The following is a 23,059-nucleotide window of genomic DNA, read 5'->3' on the forward strand; positions in this document are numbered from 1 at the left end:
TGAATTATACATAAACTGTTTATTTTGAATATATTGATGCATATTTTATAATGTATGGACAAGTGTTTACGTTGCAGATAACATCGTTACCAAGATGACCACGTGATGACAAAAACTTCAGAACAATTAAGGCTCAAAGAGATTCCATGATAGGGTGTTGACCTTGGTCCCACTAGGAGGGTTGGAGGTATTACCCACCGTTTATCCTCCAAAACCTTGAGTCATGGGAGGACTGTACGAGTCACGCTCCCCTAGACGTGTGGTGATGACTGCCAGATGCCTACTGGAAAATTAGGTTGATGTAATCAACGTTATCACCCTTGACGTTAAAAATGGCTAGATCAGTATAGCTGACGTCATGACATATTCTAGTAGAGGACGGATAGGATGGGAGCGGAAGAGATTAGGAAGGATAGGTGATTCTAAAATAACTTTGGAGTCTGGTCGGGGCCAGACTTAACTATTAAAATTATAAACCTATCAACGTTCAAATCACAAATTTTAAAATGTCCTCACATTAAATAAGTCTGTAATGACGGAACATAATCCTTATATAATTGCACTAATTACTAAAATAATAATACACTATAATTACTAGTACACTATATAAACCTTAACTTCGGGACGAAGTTTTCTGAAGGAGGGGTGTATGTAATGACCCATCTACTAGTACAAATGAAATGTGAATTATTAGAATGCATACAATGCATGCATATGATAGCTACATATGCATGCGTTGCCTACATTGCACTAATAGTATTAAATTATGAAGAAATTCCAAACATAGGATAAAAGACGTAATTGTTGAAGATATTAAATAAATATCTAATTTGCAAAAATATATTGGAATATGTATTTTAGTATGTATCGTCATAAATAATAGGTAACCATAAAACATTATCCAAAAGTTCTAAATTAAATTATTAAAGTTTAAAAGGGAGTTATATTATTATAAAAGAAGTAACTCTTAACTAAAGATTAAACATTAAAAGAGGTATAATATAGTAAACTATTAAATAAAGCTTATCAACAAAAAGACTACATAATATAGTTTGGTATCACCTAAAACCTTATAAAGTGATGAGTGTCAATATAAAGTTTGATTACCTCTTTAATTCACTATGAGGAGCCACGTATTAGATAGGGGGCACACAACTAAGGCAATGAAGGATGAATGAGCGGTGGTCCTAAGAAATAAAAGGAGAAGGGAGTAGGACTAAAAGGGGGGGATCTTTTGCTGTTGGGAAGCATAGTTGAGAGGAGGAAAATTTGTAACAAGAGATTACAGATAGTAAGGATTGAGTCTTGTTTGCTCTTGAAGTTTTTGGGCACGGGGAACAGATTGCATCAATTGAGAAGCATTCTGGACTGAGTACCTAGGTTGTATCTAGTTTGGTTGGGAGGTTTTGGTCTTTTGGTAGCGAGAGCGAGAGTGGGAGCAAATTCTGAAGAGATTCTGAAGTATCTTCAACTACAACAAAGAGCAAATTCTGAAGTATCTTCAACTACAACAAACCAGGGAGGTACTCAACAACAAACTAAGGAATTATGATGTTATGAATCCTGGTTAGTTAAACCTTAAAACAACTTTCATATTTTATTTAGCCTAGATATCTGATTATAAAATTTGGAGTTCTACATTCTTTATCTGATTAAATAATTTGGAACCCTACACATATCCAACCATCCACAATTTGACAATAGAGAAGCTCCAAGATAAGATGTAATGTTCCAAACTAGGGAAAATAGTGTTATGCAAAGCAAATAATAAAAACAACACCATAAAATTGAAACATTCAATGCACACTGATAAAAAGTCCAGGAATATCCAATAGCTGAGCCATTTTATTATAATCTGGGAGAAAAGTACAATAATGTGGAAGTGGTGCACCCGGGATTGCCTCAATGGCAAGCGTGATCAAACCAAGGTGATAATATGTTAAGCCCAGATGGCACAATAACTGCTACAATGATTCCCTGCGCTGCCCTTATGAAACTGTGTTGTCTACTGCAAGGATGCTGCTGAAAACCCCACCTCTAGTGCTCAGAAAATTACGGAAAATTAACCCCGATCTTTCCACCAAATACCAGAAAAACCCACGAAGGAATTGGCCAAATGTTGACTTCAGAATTTTGGCCCAAATTCCCCTTAGCTCCTCTAGCTGTTGGCTAAGTTGGGACCCCTGTTTGACCCCTTAGATCTGCCCAAAAAATTCTATAAAATTAGGAGTGTGATCCTTGCTCAAAACCTAGAAAAACCCAGAAAGGGTTTCCCTTGGTTCCAACCTTCACAGCTTGGCCCTCATCCAATTTCGAATTTTGTTGCTGTGACTGATCCTGTCAATCTCTGCTCTCCCAACTCCAGCAATCCTCCTCAAATGACCCTCCAAGTGATCCCCTATTTCTCTCGGCCAGTTCTAGCTCTACAATTCCTTCCTCCAACTCCCACGTGAGCCCAATGATGGCTCTCTGCGCAGGCCGAGGTGACTGTGAATCGAACTGCTCCAATGCAGCAGCCTCCTGCTCCAAAAATCTCCTGGAAGGTTGATCCTCCACTGTAAGCTTCAATGCCTAAACTCGCCTGGTAGTTGCTGCCCGGATGAACCCACAAGCAACACCTGCGTGTTCCCCTTCTGCGTCCTCTAGAAACGCGTACTGGCTAAGACAAATGCTGAATGATATGACTGTGAAACTCCACCAGCTCTCCTCCAAGGTAGTATGAATTGCCTTCCTACGGTGGCACTTGAAGTCCACCAAAGCAAGGGTTGAGATCTCTGCTCGGAGACACTCGTGTGCTAAACAACATAGTAACCTGGCTAAGCAGCTCGAGCAACTAAGGTTGAGTTCAATATGTCAAAAGATAAGATGTCCAAATGAGGAGAGCTGCCTTCCTTATATAGATTTCGTGGAGCAATTTTTTCTCCATTTTCCCTCCATCGTGGGTCCCTCACCTAACCATCGATTTCCCCTCCATGCAAATCGAACTAGGGAATGTGTATTCCCCTAGTATGGGTGGCCCCCACGTATACTTAACCACATCGAATTAACTTCTACTAAGTCTAGCCTCCTAATAAAATCGAATGGGCCCCCATCACCTCCAAAATTGGCCCCAAAATATAGAAATTAATACTCTTCCAAAATAATTTAGGAAGGGACATGACATCAGATAAACCTAATCCAAACATCAAAATTCATCCATAAAGTTCCAATTCATCATCCAAGAAAAGTGCGAAATTCTCAAGAGAGATAAGAGATCAAATCCCAAGCCTACATGCAAAATTTGAGGTTTAGACAACATTCGATGCTACCAGAAATCAACACTCCCTCTTAGTGAGGAATGTGCCCTGGCAATGCCTCCCACTGAAGCATCACCCTGACTTCATAACATCGTCCTCTGTGTTGCTGATGTTTGACATGCTGTACACCAACTATTGTGCTGTTGTTGACCCTGCCACTGTCAACACTGCATTCGTATTACAACTCCCTCTTTAAGTACTGCATCTGTGCTGCTGCTAGCACTACCACTGCTAACACTTCATCTCCACTGCAATTGAAAAACATCCCAAAATCTGAACAAGTGTTGTAGATGCATCTCGATGCTGAAGATCTAACTGCTGCTAGTCCCACGCTATCCCTCTGAAGCCATTGCGTTGTTGCTACTACTGCACTGTGCCTCCCTACACTGTTGCAAATTTGCACTACGCTGCTCAGACTTGGCGTTCTAGCCACTACATCTGTCGCTCCAACGCTGCTCAGACTTGGTGCTTCTTCTCTCTCTTTTGATGATTTTTTACCCAGTGAATTGCTTGCAAAAAAATTGCGTCCCACCAGTGCTTTCCTCAACGCTGAGGCTCTGTGCTGCTCCCTCTGGCACGACAAAATTTCGGTCTGGAAGCCCTTCCTCTTTGTCGACTCACTCAGAGAGAGACTTTCCTCAAAAATTTAGCCCTCCTGGCTTGGACTGCACAATCCCTCTGGGGATTCGAACTGCTGCCTCCTGCAGCTATTCGATCTCCTTCTCTGCTCAGCGCTGGTTTCTCTGGCTCTGCTCTTCTTGTTTCACCTGCAGCTCTGATACCATGTGAAAATTGAACCAGAATCCCTACTGCAGCCACTGATGATATTTGTGAAAATTGAACAGAGTATCTGACAACCATAGAAAAGGTGCATTGATCTAAATCAGAGGATAATGAATAAGGAATACCACTAGATCCGCTGTCGCTGCATGATTTCCTATTATTTCCTCCGAGTTACCTTTTGTTGTCATCGATATTATTCTTCAGGATTTCATCAAGATCCTCATCCTTTATTTCCAACTGAGACTTGCCATTTTTAGACATGGCTTTTCCATTGTCTCTACAATCTGGGTCGGATTTGAAATCCAAGTTAGAATTTTTATCTTTTGGTTTGGTCTCTTCATTTTTACCTTCTTTGTTGGAAATGTAGTCATTTTGATTTTTCTCGATCTTAGATTATATTTTTCATGAACATGTCCCAATTCAACATGCGCCTTGTTTCTGCCATATTTATATTTTTCAAATGCTTTATTTATTGACTCATGGATACAATCAATGAGTTTATTCTTTAATTCGTCAAGAATGGTGGTTATAGTTGTGGAACACATATCCATGATATATACACAAAATGGCAGTGGTGCCATTGCGTAATGGAAGTACAATGGGTTGGCTCTTGAAATTTTTACCAGGTTTGGTCCAAATAATTAGCTAAATAAATAAATTTACTTGGTTTGGTAAAAAAATTTCTACACCTAGTTGGGTATTTTTTTTTACTAGGTCTGGTAATTTTTGTTTCCTTTAATTGGGTCTAATAATATTTTTTTCATTGGGCCTTGGTAATTTTTACAAAGCCCGGCTCTCATACCAATGGAGCATAAAAGCCCACGATCTTTTACTCATATATATAAAAGATAAATGAATAATTGATGATGATTCTACAATGTGGGGGCATCATATAAATATTTTAAAGTGGTTCCCCTTATAAAAAAAATCATTTCTCTTAATTAACATATGACCTTTCATTATTATTATAATTATTATTTATTGTACTTTTGTGCTTATTTTATTATTTATTTTCCAAAGAAAAAAACGAACTTTTTATAATCATGATAAAAAGTTACATATCATATGCCGAAGCATTCCTTTTGCTGTATGATTGAGCATCATAAAGTTCTGCAGGAAGGCTATTCTACCTTCCTTCAGCTAAGAGAGATGGAGCTTACTGAGCATAACAAGAGCCTCCTCTAAAGAGGAAAACAGCTCCCTTCCTCAGCATCATCAAAAAGTGTCAACAGTTTTCCATATGTTTAGTATCCATGGTAATAAAGTAACAGCAGCAAGCATCTTTCCCCGGGCCTCCTCTATCGAGGAAAAACAACCCAAGACGAAAAAGGATGCCCAAGTCTTATGCTTATTTTATTATTACTTAGATTTAATATTCTATTTGTCTATAGCAGTTATGTTACTTATTGTGTTCTCATTTAGGGTGTTTGGGAAAATAGATCATTCATCTTGGTGAGATGGATGATGCAAGACTTTTTGGTTAATTAATTAAAAAATTGCTAGAAAGATTTATGTCAGTTTCTTGCGCTGATGTTGATCTTCTGCCAGAAATTATCCCAACTCCTTAAAATGTTGTAATCTTTGATTAATGTAGTTTGTATTCATCATCCATATTTTATTGAAATTTATAATAAATTTATTAATATAGTTTGTTTCTTAGAATACCAGGGGAACCTGCAATTGCAAATCTTTCTTATACTCATCTACTCTTGTATGATCAAAATTAAGTAATGCAAGGCAATCCGTGTGCTTTATATATGAATGATGTGAAAAGGGCAGCATTTTGGTTGGGTTGTAGTATTGTCTAAGATTTAGTCCATTAGGTATTTGTATTTGTTAAAGTTATTCTCTGAACCCTTTTTAAGCTAGTTAAGATGGACCTGTTTATTGATACTAGAGTTTTTGGATATGCAGTCTGTGAACACTGACCTGGCCAAGAAAGCCCTCAAAATCGTATAATCTGTTGTTTTCTGTGATTCATATTCATCATATAATAATAAAATTTTATAATGAATTTTGTTAATATGGATTGTTTCTTAGAACATCAGGAAGCTTGTAAGTGCAAACTTTTCTTATGTTCATCTACTCTTATATGATAAAAAGTAAGTAATGCAAACAAAGCTGTGTACTTAAGTTATGGTCCATGTAAAAATGGGCAACATTTTGGTTGTGTAATAGTGTTGTCTAAGCTTTTAGTCCATAAGGTATCATAATATGTTAAGTTATAGCATTCCTAAAGAAGAATTTTTTTATTGATAATACTGTCTTTTTGAATGCAGTTTGTGGACACTGACTTGGCCAAGAAAGTGCAGCCTAGGTTTATTGAGCAGATAGGAGGGTTCCTACCTATGGATATGATTATTAAAGGTAATTTTTTAATGTGATAAAAGAAATGTCTTGTGAAGATACAACATGCAATGAAATGGTCACAAGAAATTAATTAAAGTGAAATCTTTATTGATTGCCACTTTGAGGCAGCAACCTCCCAATACTTTGCCACTTTGAGGGTTCAACCTCCAAATACAAGTTCAGAATATTCAGCATGCCAACAATTAGATTTAATGATGCTTATATAGATGGAGGTTGGTAGTGGTAAGTACTGCATGCATTTCCTCGTTATGATATGTGAGGAGGGAAATGCTTGTTACTAATAAATATTAAATAATGTTAAATAGAAGAATGCAAAATGCTATCAAAAGAGTGAACTTAAATAGAATAAAGTAGGTGAGTTTCTATATGGAGTATTATTAATAAGGGAGAGAGAGAGTTCATATTTAGAAAAAGATGTGGGCGATATAATGTTAAAATTTCACTTCATGACAGAAAATCTGCATTCATAGAACTTAAATCCTACGGTTGAATCTGGAAACTTCTAAAACACCTATCAACACTTTAGATTGGCATAACCAAAGTGCTGTACAGAAGATTCGAGAGTGTAGACATTGCATATCAAGAGGTTAGATCATTATAGCAACAAACAACTGATTGATCTAAGAAAATAGAAGTCTGAAAATAAATCAACTCAGCACCAGCCCAACATTAAGTAGGATCGAAATTAGAGAAAAAGATCAGATCAGCATACTCATTATGAACAATCAATTACGTATCTTTCTATACATCGGAAAATAATATTATATAAATCAAAATCAGCTTCTCCCAAGATTGCAATGCAAACTAACTAGCTTATCACAACTCATAATGCAAAATTCTTTGACTAGAATACCCTAGCCATCGTCATGCCACACTTCACTCTATCTTTCATACAAAGAAGTAATGTGCCCCTCCTTCCCTTTTATAGATTAAGAGAGAGGGTTTACAAATAAAAACCGAATACTGTGTCCACCTAAGAAAATGGTTCCACAATGGAGTGCTCCACCTCGACAAGGTCCATTTTAGCCCTCACCAATTCATGTGCCTCACATGTGCTAAGGGTAGGTGGTGACATGACAACTCATGACAAGGACTAACTCAAGTAGTGCACCCCACATGTGCGAAGATAGGTACATGTCCACATGCCAAGCACCCACTCTACATTTTTATACAACACCACATATTTTTGTGCAACAACTTAAGTTGCATGCCCTCTTAGGACAAGTCACTCCAAGTGTCAAAAAAAAGATGAAAGGAAATATGAGACAATTTTCCCTCACGAGGCTCTCTCCCATTGGTGTATCCCTTTCACAATGAGATTCAAACACTCTTTGAGCAATAGGTAAACTAACACTCCCTCTTTGTGAGGAAAGTGTTTGCCAACATGCTAAGATATTCTCTTAACATCTTGAACTTTCCATCTATGAGGCGTTTCATCAGAGTGTTGGCCACTTGTCCATTTGAAGCACTGTAAAGGTGTACTTTTGAACTTTGGACTATCTTTAAAATCTTTAGGGTGTACTTCCCTTGTATAGGAAGACTTCATCAGCAATCTGCTAAACTTCTAGTCCCATCCTTTGTCACAGGGTTCAGTTTAGTGTTTAAGTTCGGTGACCATGGAGTTTGAAAAAAGTTTGGCAGTGTAAAACTATATAATAAAATTTGACCCTAAGCGTGATTGTTTTTGGAAATATTGTTTTGGGGATATATCATTGACTATTTGGAATGAAAGTGTTGGAAATATTGGCAAGGATAAACTTGGACCTGAAAACCTTAGAAAATATTTGACAAAATGGCAATCTAACAATATCGGGTGAAATCGGAAATATCAAGAGAAACCAAAGATATTTGCAACATAAAGTTTGCAAAACTATGTAATTCAATATTTTTAAAATTTAAAAATATAAATAAAATTCTATTCACTCATTAAACATATATGATAAAAATGAAAATTGCACACCATGATGTGGTGGACCTGGAGGAACACATGACCTGGGAGGAGTAGTGAAGCGTTTTATGCTTGTGGAGGTGGAGTGTTTTACATTCTTGGGGAGTATTCATGCCTTGGCACCTTGTTTATTGGACATCTTCCTCTACACGTTCACGTGTAGAGGAAGCGCTTCAAATGTAGGCCTATCTTCTTGTGGATAGATTATTTCTAGTGGATTAGGTCCACTATTATATTGTTGGCCTTCCTTACCTCTCATATAAATAGAGGAAGGAGAGAGTGCATTCATTCACTTATCCATCATGCACTTGAATTAGAGATTTGAAGAGTGGAGTGCACTTTTCCCTCTCGCTTGTGTGCTCCTCTTTGTATTATCTCTTGCCTTGGTGCATTAGGATTCTTGGACAAGTTCAACGGATATTCTAGTGTTAGGGTTTCACCCTAAGGAGACAAAGAAGCTATGGTTTGTCATAAATCCTATATGTTGAGTATAGCACTGAATCTTGTAGCTCTTGTGAGAGAAGAAGACTAGGGTTTTCTAAACCCTAGTGCTACTTGTTATGTTTATTGAAGAGAAGAGAGGGAGGCATTTTACTCAAGCCAAAGAAGGACTTGCGGTTGATGATGCTAGGTTGTTGAGGATTCTTGGTGGAGTGACCAACTTTGGTTAGGTGTGATTCCTAGCTAGGAGGAGTTGGTTGCTAGGGTTTTCTTGGTTTCCCTAGCTAGGGATTGGAGAGCTTGAAATTGTTCCAGCTTGTGATAAGTTGCAAGTATGTACATGTACTTCATCTTTTCTTTATAAATAAAGTGTTTCAGCGGTCCAATAATTAAGTACTTGCAGATTTGATTTTGATCTTGTCTTCCCTTTCTTCAATGGGTAATTTCGAGGACTTCTTTATAATGCCGATTTGACATAACATTTATCTTGAAGATAAGGGGAAATATTTACTGCTGTAAATTTTGCTGTAATAAAGTGATCTCAAGTCTGTTATATGCATGGAAAAACATGCCCCAAAGTGTAATATCCCCAATTTTGTGAGCATGGAAATTTTGCCCAAATTTGGTAATATTAATTAAAAGGGGCAACTAGTATTTTGGAAAAAGGTGGCAAGTATTATTTTATGAGATTGGCAACAAATTATTATTTTATTAAAATGGTGGAAAAAGTAACTAAGTGGAAAATGGCCCCCACCAATAAAATAATATTAAAAAGAGTCTAGAAGGATGGAGAGAAAATATAAAGGGAGGAGGGACTCATTTTGTGGATCATCTTTTAACTATTACACTTCATATTTCATCTTCTCTTGGAGCTGTTTAGCACAAGGGCTAGAGTGTTGTTTAGCACCAGGAATTCCAAGCGGAATTCCACCCTCATTTCGGAGAACTTCGAGTGTCTCCCTAGTGAGGCAATTTGGGGAGCTCAATTCAGAGCTTCCATTGGACATCATTGCAAGAGTTTATTCAGTAGTGCATTTTTCTTGGGTGCAGAGGTATTTTGTGGAGCACATTGTGGGAGCAAGCGTGGGTTAGAGGCTCCAAGATTTTGTAGGGAATTTTCTTATTGTTAGACCAGAGTTTGGACAACGATTTACCGAGTTGGATTGGAGGCTATTACCTGGGTTGATTTTTCTATCTTTTGGCAAGGGCACAAAAGCTATTGACCAAGTGTTGCACAGGGGTTTAGAGAAGTGGAGTCGGGAGAGATAAGGGCTAGAGATAGGAGGTATTTCTCAGTGGAGAATTTAGCTAGAGCTGGGAGGAATTTCCCGTGGTTGATTTGGGCATAATTCAGTAGTATCAAAACTGTGGGGTGTTTTCTGGCCAGATTGGGCAATTCACAATTGTTGGGGGTCACCGGGGGTCTGTGGACTCAACCCAAATGCTTTCTGGGTTTTTGTGGGTTTATTGAGAGGAGTCTCCGACTTATGTTACAAAATTTTCCGGGGCGATATTCGGGCCCGAAATTCTCATTCTTATAGCAGGGCGTATTGCTGATTAGCTGGTAAATTTGCATCACTTTGTGGGTTCAGTTTTGGCTTGGAGTTGGGCCAAACCCTTTCTGGGTATTTTTGGCTATGAGGATTGGAGACTGTGGCTACAACTTCAAGGTGATTCAGGCATTTTTCAGAGCAGAATTTGTAGTCCCATTCTAGTAGCAACATCAGTAATTGTTAGATTTTAGGTATGTTCTATGCTTAGAGCAATTTATTTCAATTTTCACAGTTAGCTTAATATCTTTTCCGGATTAGCAATCACATCAGCATAATAGTAAATTACAGATAGAACATAAACATAAATCGTAGAAGACAAGCCAAGACAAGAGGACACACGATGTGGCGCTAGCCAGGGACAAACCCCAATGTGGGGAAAACCTTGATCAATTCTTCTTATATGTTCTTCAATAGTTTAGCAGAGAGAGAGAGAGATGGTACATATACAACAGAAGTCAACGCTATGACTTATCTAAATAAGAGCATAGATCATCTCTAAGTAGATGATACATGAGGTAGATGAACTCAGTTGAAGACATGCTGCTTCAACTGATTCTCCCAGGTGACTCCATCACCATGCTGCACCTATCATTGTGCTACTCCTCATCATGATGTTGCAGCTCACTGTGCTGCACCATGCTGCACCCATCATCACTGTGCTGCATCTCATCATGCTTCACTAATCATGACTGTACCCATCACTGTACTGCATCATGTACCATTGCTGTCCCATGTGCCATTGCCGCACCATGTTGCCACACTGCTGTCCCATGTGCTTGCTGTATCATGCTGCTGTCCCATGTGCAATTGCTGCACCATGCTACCACATTGTTGTCCCATGTGCTTGTTGCACCATGCTGCCACACTGCTGTCCCATGTGCTTGCAGTATCATGCTACTGTCCCATGTGCAATTGCTGCACCATGTTGTTGCTGTCCCATGTGCAATTGCTGCACCATGTTGTTGCTGTCCCATGTATCCACCATGAAACCTCTGACACCACCTATCTGCTGCAAGTCAACAGTTCTGAGAATGCATTTGCTGCTGTTATGACAGTCACTGGTTAGGATATATATGACTGCTGTAATAGCCTCTAAATCAGTCACCAAGACAACCCTCCTTAGCTACTGCTTACCCTTGGAGAAGTGGTGGCTCCCCTCATTGTTGTTCTGGGCATTGACAACCCTCAATACACCTTCACGCTGCCATGTTTTGGAGTGGCTAGGCCTGCAGCCTACCACAGACCTCCGCTGCCACCTACAACCCACTCAAACTGCCATATGTTGCCCTCCAAACAGCTCGTAGGGCTTGCGACTTACCCACAGCAGCCTGCATTGCCCTTCACCAAGAGTTGGGCACCTAAGAACACCTCCACGTTGTCCTGAAACAGTCTGCGCTTGTCTCAGCCCTCAAAGGAGCTACCTAGGCCTCCCTTACAACACCTCAACCCTCCAAAGACCCATGAAACAAACCTTCCTTTGCTGCGTCCAAGACCTTCTGTTGACTGCAGTTAGGGCTTGGATTTGGCCTGTGTCTAGGGCATATTAGAATACCAGCTTGTGGCACTTGTTGGACTGCGGCTAGGGCTTGTAGAGACCTCCTCTACACAACATATAAGTTTTCCTTAGACAGCCTATAGAAGGCTTTTCCTAGCAGCGTAGATAAACCCTCCTTCCAGCACTCGGTCACCTGAAGTTGATGTCCAACGTTCCTTCAAACCCTCCCTGGCCTGTCTTCCTTTCTGCGGCTAGGGCAGCTTGTTTAGCCTCCATTCCTCTTGCATCTAGGGCTTCATCCTCCTAGATTTCTCCTCCACTAAAACCCAAAGTGAGTGGAGAGAAATCAAGAGTGAAGTGTGTGAAATGACTCTCAAGTCATCTCCTTTTATACTAAAACGTTGAGCACATGTGGGGGTTATTTGGTTGTTGGCCAACCTTGACGAATTGTCCCATAACACAAATAAATTCATATCTCCATGAATACTTATTGGAATCGGATGATCTTTAGATCAATCCTATACCTCTTGATGAGAGGGATCCAATAAAAATATCAGCTGCCATAAATAAGATGATCCACCTGGAGTTTGGCCCTAGTTGCCAATTTTAACACTCCCTCTGAACTAGGGAGAACAACATCCGCTGATCCATCTGCTAGACTGTACTATCTCTGCCAACAGTGCCCTGCACTGCTTTGCTGAACCATGAAGAAGAAGAATTGATCGAGAATGTCTCATACCATTCTCTACTGACCCGAGGTCAGTTCCATATGAAGAGAGTGTGTCATACCACTCTTACTGATCCCAGATCAGTTCTAAAAGAGAGTGAGTTATGTCACTCTTACTGACCCGAAGTTAGTTTCAGTTGATCCTAGATTAGTGGAGCTCATCCTAGCATAGGGAGTTGTAATATCCCTTATCAGGAATATACCTCAAACACAAGCAAACTCCAACCAGAGATGGACTGGGAGGGCATTTACCAGATATGTCGCCTCTGAAAAGAGGACGAGATCCGGAGGCTACCTGGCCCTTTCCAGACTCTGTCTAAGAGTATAAGAGAAACACCCAAGTGGTATAATAGCCAAGAATGCTCAAAGAGATACAAATAACAATGATGCAACGTATAACAATAAAACCATAAGCAGATACTCAAGAAATGCAGAGAGAATGCTAAGCCATTTTATTATACTGAGTAATAGAATGAGTACAGGAGGTGATCAGGAAGATGGCACCTCGACTTGCACAAGGCAAGTGAAGAAATACACTCAAAATAGCAAGGAATGGCCCCTCTCTGAACTGCGTCCCAGCTGCTGGAGAACTGTTGTGCTGTTGCTGCTGCTGCTAGAAATCAAATGAGGATTTGGGGCTGCTCCCCTCCTCGGAAATGGCTGAAACTCTGGAATCGGACTCTACTCAAGAAACCCAGAAAAGCCCAGAAAGCGTTTCTGAAATGGCCGACCCCCGAAAATCACCCCCTTGGGGTTCTGCGCAGTCTCCCAGTGCTCTGCGCTGCCACTGAATGAAACCCTCCAGAAATCTGCCTGAAACCCCTGCCAAAACTCTCCAGATGCAAGGGCTGATCCCCTGCTCTATCTCTCAGCACAAATCCTACTGCAAACCCTCAACCCAGAACTCCTGCCAGAAAGAACTGCGTCCCTCTCTCAGTGCTGCGCAGTCCTCCAAAACGTTGATAAATTGCTGCTGAAATGCTGATGAATCTACTGCTGAAATGCCAATGGAAATACCTTGCCCGAGCAGGCACTCGAAGTCCCCCGGGGCTAAGGGTGAGATCTCCGAACGGAGACACTCAATGCACTAAATAGTGCTGCAGACTAGCTAAACAACCAGCGTGCTCTAAGTCGAAATGACTATCACAAATGCTCATAATTGAATGATCCAAATGAGGGGGCTCCTCTCTCTTTTATAGCCCTTGCCTCTCTCAATCCCAAGGCTCACCTCCTGCTATGTGATTCCCTCTTGCCACGTGTTTCTTCCCTCCTGCGCAGTTCTTCCATGTGTTTGCGTGGGCTCCATTTCTGCGTCCCCCTTTGGCCCCCTTGGCTCCCCTTTAAGTCACAACGTTGTGCTACTAGGAAGTGACTTTTTATTCTAAAAGTGAGTTATGTCCCCCTTCCTCACTTTTTTTATTTACAAATAACTATAGAAGGCAAAGATTGAACAAAATCGAATATTCCAATTAGCCATGGCTAATTAGGAATATTATAGGAGTACGGTAGATACAACGATGCGTCCATCGATAGTATTACTATGGTCCCTAACCCCATTTCCCTACTCATTGGCCAAATGAGAGGTACTTCCCATGAGTCCCAGACTGCATGGGTAGGATGCCTCGAACCACTCATCCTGTCCATAAGTCGCGACGGGGTATCACAAGGGAAGGCTGAACCATTCACCCCGTACACAGCGCACCACTAGTGGATGGTGAGTCGTCTTATGGTCGTTTGTTGCTCCAAGAAGTACCCCAAGCCCCCCGGAGCTCCCAGAGCTCAATGTACACATCATACAGGATCCTCATTAGAGGGTCTCTCAACGACTCCAAGTCGTTTTGGAAAGTCACAAATTTGATCTTTCCTCGGGGCTTTGACAGAATGTCTGCCACCTGCACATCAGTCCCGATGCGATGGAGCCTTCTTGCTCATCAATGTACCATATCCCAGATAAAGTGGTACTTGATGTCTATATGCTGGAGCAATCATAGAATACGGGATTCCTCAATAATTGAATCCCCCTTTGGTTGACACAAAAGATCACGGTGGTATCCATCATTTGTACAAAGTTCAAATAGCTCACTGAAGAGCTTCCACAACCAGGCAGCTTCACACGAGGTCATACTCGTAGCTATGTATTCGGTCTCAACGGTGCTTATGGCAACTGACTTTTGCTTCCTGCTCATCCAGGATATCGAAGTAGAACCCAAAGAGAATCAACACTCAGAAGTGCTCTTGCGATCCTCCACACTGCCTGCCTGATCAACATTAGAATAATCATGCCGCTTCACATTTCCGACAGTGTATCTCAATCCATGAGAGATTGTGCCCTAAAGTTATCTCAAATGATTCTTGGCACCAATCCAGTGAGGCTCAACCAATTATGAGCCCAACATGCTAACTGCAAAACATATATTCGGACGGAAGTTCACGAAGAACATCAATGTGAATGAGTTTATGAAACTCAGAGGCATTTCCCAAATCTGGTCCGATATCACTACCACATAACTTCTGAAAGTTAAGCTCCATCGAGGTAGTCATGGGCTTGCAGTTCACCATTCCAAATATGGAATCCAACTCCCTCTTACTTTTGCAAATGAGAGGGTCTACATCTGTCAGAAAGAGGTCATCCTCAGAAGGTGCTAGTATGATAAGTCTATCATCCACAACCTTCAAGCAAAGGTTTGGATCGACTTCACTCCTAGTGAATCTTAGCTTCACCAGACAACTATCAATCCTCTCATATTAAGCCCGAGGTGTTTTGCTTCAAGCCATAAAGGGTTTTCTTCCACTTGCATACATGAGATTTCCGATCATGAATCTCAAACCCCTCGGGTTGTTCCAAACCTGTGGGCCTGCTACATGAGGGGAATGGTCCCCTTGTATGATTTTCCTTCAGTACATCTCAGACATGTACCTTCATGCTCTTCTTGAATTCAGGCATCCCTGTCACCATCCGACTCACATCGGGTAGGGCCCCATAATAAGTAGAATTCTGGTGCTATAGATGAGATGTGTCAACTGATATGGTCCCCAATGGACTTCCTGCAACTTGATACAAATTGCCAACCCTAAACCCATCAGTAAAAGCATCTTTGAAAATCCTATTTTCAAACACGTACCTTTCCGTCGATGAATGTCACCTCGAAACCTTTGACTTCCATTTGCCAAAATGGATACTAGGTTCTTCTTGCGATCAGGGACATAAAGAGATTCTTATAAATGAATCGAGTTACCCTCATTCAATGGAGGGGTAGCATTCCCTACACCCTTTCCGGGATAGGTGGCATTGACTCCAAGTATAATTCCACGATTGTTTCTATCTCTACCACATTAGAGAGTGCACCCTTCTATCCGATGAAGTGCCTTGAAGCACTACAATCAATAAGCCAGATTCCCAAAGAGTCTGGAGGAGAGGGCCAATATAAGATAATGCTTCTTTATCTTATCAGAAACAACATTTGATTCTTCATACACGGGGTTCCTTGCTTTCTTTGAAGAGTCGGCTATTTCTTTGAGGACCTGAGAGGGTCATTCCTCCGATCATTGAAGATGTCCCTGGAATGATTGTTATCATCATCAAGTGATGTGTCCCTACCATTCAGACACTCCTTCGCATAATGGCCGAACTTATTACAACCAAGGCATCTGCCTTTCCTTCTACCCTTAGATTCAGACTTCCCATTGAAGTGATCTTTAGGTAGGCCATCAGAAGCTTCCGCTGTGCCATTCTGATAATATTCTCTGCTTCGACTTCACCCTTGGTGAATTTGAAGAGGGATGAGGAATCCATTGAGCCTTTGATCTTGTCCAATTGTCTGCAGTGATTTCTCTTTCACTCTTGCTTGGGCTTTGTCTTCACCTCAGCTCCGATACCATGTTAGATTTTAGGTATGTTCTATGCTTAGAGCAATTTATTTCAATTTTCAAGGTCAACTCAATATCTTTTCCGGATTAGCAATCACATCAGCATAATAGTAAATTGTAGATAGAACATAAACATAAATCGCAGAAGACAAGCCAAGACAAGAGGACACACGATGTGGCGCTAGCCAGGGACAAACCCCAATGTGGGGAAAACCTTGATCAATTCTTCTTATATGTTCTTCAATAGTTTAGCAGAGAGAGAGAGAGATGGTACATATACAACAAAAGTCAACACTTTGACTTATCTAAATAAGAGCATAGATCATCTCTAAGTAGATGATGCATGAGGCAGCTGAACTCAGTTGAAGACATGCTGCTTCAATTGATTCTCCCAGGTGACTCCATCACCATGCTGCACCTATCATTGTGCTGCTCCTCATCATCATGCTGCACCTCACTGTGCTGCACCATGTTGCACCCATCATCATTGTGCTGCATCTCATCGTTCATCACTAATCATGACTGTACCCATCATTGTACTACATCATGTACCATTGCTGTCGCATGTGCCAATGTTGCACCATGTTGCCACACTGTTGTCCCGTGTGCCATTGCTGCACCATGCTGCCACATTGCTGTCCCATGTGCTTGCTGCACCATGCTGCTGTCCCATGTGCAATTGCTGCACCATGTTGTTGCTGTCCCATGTATCCACCATGAAACATCTGACACCACCTATCCGCTGCAAGTCAACAGTTCTGAGAATGCATTTGCTGCTGTTATGACAGTGACTAGTTAGGGTATATATGACTGTTGTAATAGCCTCTAATCAGTCACCAAGACAACCCTCCTTAGCTGCGGCTTACCCTTGGAGAAGTGGTGGCTCCCCTCATTGTTGTTCTGGGCATAGACAACCCTCAATACACCTTCATGCTGCCCTGTTTTGGAGTGGCTAGGCCTGCGGCCTACCACAGACCTCCGCTGCCACCTACAGCCCACTCAAACCACCATACGTTGCCCTCCAAATAGCTCGTAGGGCTTGCGGCTTACCCACAACAGCCTACACTGCCCTTCACCAAGAGTTGGGCACCTAAGAACACCTCCACGTTGTCCTGAAACAGTCTGCCCTTGTCTCAGCCCTCAAAGGAGCTACCTCGGCCTCCCTTACAGCACCTCGGCCCTCCAAAAGACCCATGAAACAGACCTTCCTTTGCTGCATCCAAGACCTTCTGTTGACTACGGTTAGGGCTTGGATTTGGCCTGCGTCTAGGGCATATTAGAATACCAGCTTGTGGCACTTGTTGGACTGTGGCTAGGGCTTGTAGAGACCTCCTCTAAACAACGTATAAGTTTTCCTTAGACAACCTATAGAAGGCTTCTCCTAGCAGCGTAGATAAACCCTCCTTCCAGCACTCGGTCACCTGAAGCTAACCTCCAACATCCCTTCAAACCCTCGCTAGCCTGTCTTCCTTACTGCGGCTAGGGTAGCTTGTTTAGCCTCCATTCCTCCTGCGTCTAGGGCTTCATCCTCCTAGATTTCTCCTCCACTAAAACCCAAAGTGAGTGGAGAGAAATCAAGAGTGAAGTGTGTGTGAAATGACTCTCAAGTCATCTCCTTTTATACTAAAACGTTGAGCACATGTGGGGGTTATTTAGTTGCTGGATGATCTTGACGAATTGTCCCATAACACAAATAAATTCATATCTCCATGAATACTTATCGGAATCGGATGATCTTTAGATCAATCCTATACCTCTTGATGAGAGGGATCCAAGAAAAATATCAGCTGCCATAAATAAGATGACCCACATGGAGTTTGGCCCTAGTTGCCAATTTTAACAATAATTTCCTGGGTAGTGCGTAGTACCAGTTTGGGTCAGTATTTCCTCCATATCAGAGTTGTCTCACTTGGGTTTTGCATAGCTTGCAATAGCAAGCCCAGGTTCCATTTTCCTTACTCGTACTCATCATTCTCGAGATTAATAAAATGGCTCAGTTGTTCTGCTTTATTTTCCCGGGGTTTTTATATGCATGTGAATTCCTGTTTATGGTTGTTGCTCCTTGTACATGTTTCTGTTATTTGCTGTAAATTTTCAATTTGGAATATTACACAAAGGTTGTAACTTGTTGCAATTGAACTGCACTTGCTTGATATATTTTCTCTTGATCTGCCTAGTGTTTTGGTTTACTATGAAGTGAAGTATTTGTTGTTGTTTGCTGTTGTAATTATATATTTCAGATCAGCGTTAAGGCTGAAAGCTCTCAGTGATTTGATCTGGGAAACCTCTATTGCAAGGTGAACTTTTTGAATTTGCAAAAAATATCATGTATGGAAATTTTTACACATATAAACCCAGTCCTCTGTAGGGAGGGAATCCACATTGTTGATTTCTGGTATAGCATCGGATGTGCTCTAAGCCTCAAAATTTGCAAGGAGGCTAGGACACATGTATTCCAGAATACCCAGAAATCGTTTTGGGAAATTCCCCCCGGAGACGGTTTTATTAAAATAATTAATTATTTTTAATAGATGCCTAAAAGTTTAAACTTAGGAAATTAAAATAATTAAAGGGTATTAATTAAACTAGGTGTGAAACTTCTAGAAGAAGATGAGGAGCAAGTCAGCCATTGATTAGAATCTAATCTGGGCTGTTGATTACTCAATGAGAAGATTATAAGGACTTCAATGGGCATTTGGAAGATACATTGAGTGAGAGATTAGAGATCGATTTTCTCAAGAGAGCAGCGCAACAGATGCTGGAGAGGTCATTAAGGAGATTTCTTACAGTGAGGGGCAGAGATAGTTTTCCAGTTGGAGAGTTTCTTGATCCAGGGATACATTGCAGGGGAGGCAGAGAAAGATCGAGAAGAGGCAGCGCAGAGCCACACTGGGTAGCGTAAAGTCACGCTGAGGCAGCACAAAGACCTTGAGGAGATTCGTGATTTTGCTGAGGAGCAGATCAGATCCAGTGTCAAGATCCGAGGTGTGAGACTGGAGGGCCAGAGGATAGAGCATTTAGCCAACAGATCGATCAACCAGAAGGAGTGATGCAGTCCCCAGAAGGTGTGACGCTGAGCAGCACAGTGACTGCGCAGAGATAGCTTGGGGCTAGCCATTCAGTGGTTGGATCAAGGTCTAATTTCCAGTGATAGTGTGAGGTATTTCTCACTAATTTCTCTACCGATCATATTCTCTATATCGGATAGCCAGTAAGGCATCCAAAGATTGTATTCAGAAACTACTGCATAATAATACAAACCCTCAGCTGCTCCACTAGTTTTCCCGCATTGGGTTATTCTAGGGACATTTGTCCAAAAACAACGGTGTCACTTGTGTGTGTGTTTTTTCTTCTTGCTCAGTTCTTGTTTCCACATATAATTTAATTAGTGAAGGTTGCAGTCATATTTACTTCGATATTTACAGTGTAACACAGTAAATAACTTGCATGAATTAACAAGTAGGAGAAGTAATATTAGTTTGCTGCAGTAGGGGATCTGGGTCTCCAAGTTTTCAAATGGTATCAGAGCGAAGATGAAGCAAGAGAGCAGACCGAAAGAACCCAACGTTGAAGAGGAGGGAGATCGAAGTGCTGTGTAGGCAGCAGATCGAATTCCCTAAAAGGATAGTGCAGTCCAGGCGAGGAGGGCAAGATTCTCGAGGAAAATCTCTCTCTGAGTGAGTTGATAGAGAGGTAAGATTTCTAGTTTGTGATTTGTTAGTGGCAGAGGGAGTAGCAGATTTAGTGCTGAGCAGTCTTCAGGTGGGATGCAGTTTTCTGCAGCAGTTGCTAGGACAGAAAAACGTCAGAAGAAGGAATAAGACACTTTTTGAGGGAATTTCTTCCTTAGTGAATTCCGAGCCAAGGAATTATATTTCTCAGTTGCTGAGCAACAATAATGAGAAGCAGATCTACTAAGTCCACCAAGGAGTGTGTAGGCTAGCCTAGCAGCTGCGCAGAGGAGAGAGGGAGCAATTTGACTTTTTGTTGGTAGAGATGGCAACTAATGGGTTGAGAGATCAAGATCGATTGGATGAAGCATCCAACTATGTGATCTGGAAGGCTAGGATCCCCCGCCTTCTAGATGAGCATGATCTCAAAGCCTATGTCGATAGTGTGGTAGCTGAACTTGCTGATGCAGATCCGCTCAAAGAGTACAAGGCTGAGATGGCAAAGGTCAAGCGATTGATCCTCGACGGAGTGAGGGATAACGTTGTATGTCACATTGCTGGCAAAGGGACGACCAAAGAGATGTGGGATGCCTTGGCTGTGTTGTATCAAGGTTCTTCCGAGTAGCAAAAGATGTAATTGGAGGAGAAAATGAGATCTGCGAGGATGCAGAAGGGGGAACGCATTGATCCTTTCCTATCGAAGCTTCAGGAAGTCCGAGATCAGTTGGCAGCTGCTAGATCATCACCTCAACCTACAGAGATGGTGAGGTTGGCCTTGAATTCAGTCTTAGAAGAATGGCAAGTATTTGTCCAAAGTATCTTGGGCAAAGAGAAATTGCCAGATTGGGAAGGGATGCGGGCCGCTCTTCAACAGGAAGAGATGAGGCGAGACTTAGTCAAGTGCAAACTTTGTTGCAGTAGTAGCAGTGGGACGAAGCCCAAGGAGGAGGAGGAGAATGCAACCCTTGCATCAAAGGGGCAGCAAGAGCAATGGAGGAAGAAGAAGGACATTTCTAAGATCAAATGTTTTCGATGTGGTGAATTTAGTCACTATGCTACACAATGTCCTCTCAAGAAGAAGGACATGGACGAGAAACATGATCCGCAGGTCACAACTGCAAAGATCGAGGAGGAGGAGTTTGCAATGATTGGACAGATACCTTCAGGGGAGAGGTGGGGTGATCTAGTACTGTTGTTCGAAAGAGCTGTAGATGGGCAGGGTCCATTAAGGAGTCCACCTCATGGATCAATACCTTGCTACAGTAGCCCATATCAAAAGTAGCAGGATGGACCAGTGTCAGTTGGTGTAGAGGAATGGCAGAGTGACAGTTGTAGTGGCTAGGAGCGCCAGAGACTGAGGAACGCAGAGTAGAGTTGGCAACAGTGTAGTTGGCACAGTGCAGAGTTAGCAGCAATGCAGAGACTTCAGAGGGTCAGCGCAGAGACTAGCAGCAGTCAAAACTCTAGCAACAGATGCATAACGCTGAACACCTTTGGGTCAGTATTTTGGATGTTTTTCCCTTGCAAATGTTGCAGCGACAGCAACAACGAAGTTGCCATAGTTGACAACAGTTCAGCAGAGTCAGCAGCAGCACGGATGCAACGCAATTTAGAGTTGCGTAGTGGCTGGTGGGCAGTGATGTCAGACATCAGCAGCGCAAAGGGAGATGTTACAGAGTCAGGGTGATGCTTTAGCAAGTTGCAATACTAGAGCATATTCCTCGCTAAGAGGAAATGTTGATTTCTGGTAGCATCGGATGTGCTCTAAGCCTCAAAACAGGGAGGCTAGGACACATGTTTTCCAGAATACCCATAAATCATTTTAGGAAATTCCACTCGGAGACAGTTTTATTAAAATAATTAATTATTTTTAATCGATGCCTAAGTCTAAACTTAGGAAATTGAAATAATTAAAGGGTATTAATTAAATTGGGTGTGAAACTTCTAGAAGAAGATGAGGATCAAGTCAAAATGATCTGATCCATTGATTAGAATCTAATCTGGGCTGTTTATTACTCAACGAGAAGATTATAAGGACTTCGATGGGCATTTGGAAGATACATTGAGTGAGAGATCAGAGATCGATTTTCTCAAGAGAGCAGCACAATAGTTGCTGGAGAGGTCATCAAGGAGATTTCTTACAGTGAGGGGCAGAGATAGTTTTCCAGTTGGAGAGTTTCCTAATCCAGGGATGCATTGCAGAGGAGGCAGAGAAAGATCCAAAAGAGGCAGCGCAGAGCCACGTTGGGCAACATAAAGCCACACTGAGGCAACGCAAAGACCTTGAGGAGATTCGTAATTTTGCTGAGGAGCAGATCAGATCTAGTGTCAGGATCTGGGGTGTGAGATCGGAGGGCCAGAGGATAGAGCATTCAACTAATAGATCAATCAACCAGAAGGAGTGACGCAGTCCCCAGAAGGCGTGATGCTGAGCAACACAGTGATTGCGCTGAGGCTGCACAGAGGTAGCTTGGGGCTAGCCATTCAGTGGCTGGATCAGGGTCGAATTTCCAGTGATAGTGTGAGGTATTTCTCTCTAATTTCTCTGCCAGTCAGATTCTTGTGAAAATTCTATTACTGCAGCCACTGATTTATTTTACCTACTTATTTTCCAATAAGTTATTTACGAAATCCCTTCTGTAAATATTAAAATAAATTCTACTGCAGATATCACACCATAATACCGAAACAAATACATGCACAAGAATCAAACACATCAACACAGATATTTTTAGACAATTGTCCCCGGAAAAACCCAATGCGGGAAAACTGGTGCAGCAGAGGAGGATTTTATTAGTAAGCTTTTTTCGAGTACAATTAGGGTGCCAAATTGGCTCACTCAACAGAGATAAATCCTCCGGCGCCTCCCCTAGGCTCAGTGTCTATCAAGCTAGCCTCTGCGCAGCTC

At 41.6% G+C, this 23,059-nt stretch overlaps 1 pseudogene across 1 annotated transcript in view; it reads left to right on the forward strand.

Moving 5' to 3' along the window:
- The window catches only part of LOC149222824 (uncharacterized), a 369,394-nt pseudogene that overhangs the window by 92,847 nt on the left and 253,488 nt on the right, over positions 1-23,059 (forward strand). Inside the window, exon 6 of the transcript XR_016249667.1 lies at positions 6,359-6,446. The product of XR_016249667.1 is annotated as an uncharacterized LOC149222824 (transcript). The remainder of the gene's footprint in view (positions 1-6,358; positions 6,447-23,059) is intronic.

This window comes from Pinus tabuliformis, chromosome Q (assembly GCF_031772625.1).
Source record: "Pinus tabuliformis cultivar Carrire ecotype Pingquan chromosome Q, CPIR1, whole genome shotgun sequence".
NCBI lineage: Eukaryota > Viridiplantae > Streptophyta > Pinopsida > Pinales > Pinaceae > Pinus > Pinus tabuliformis.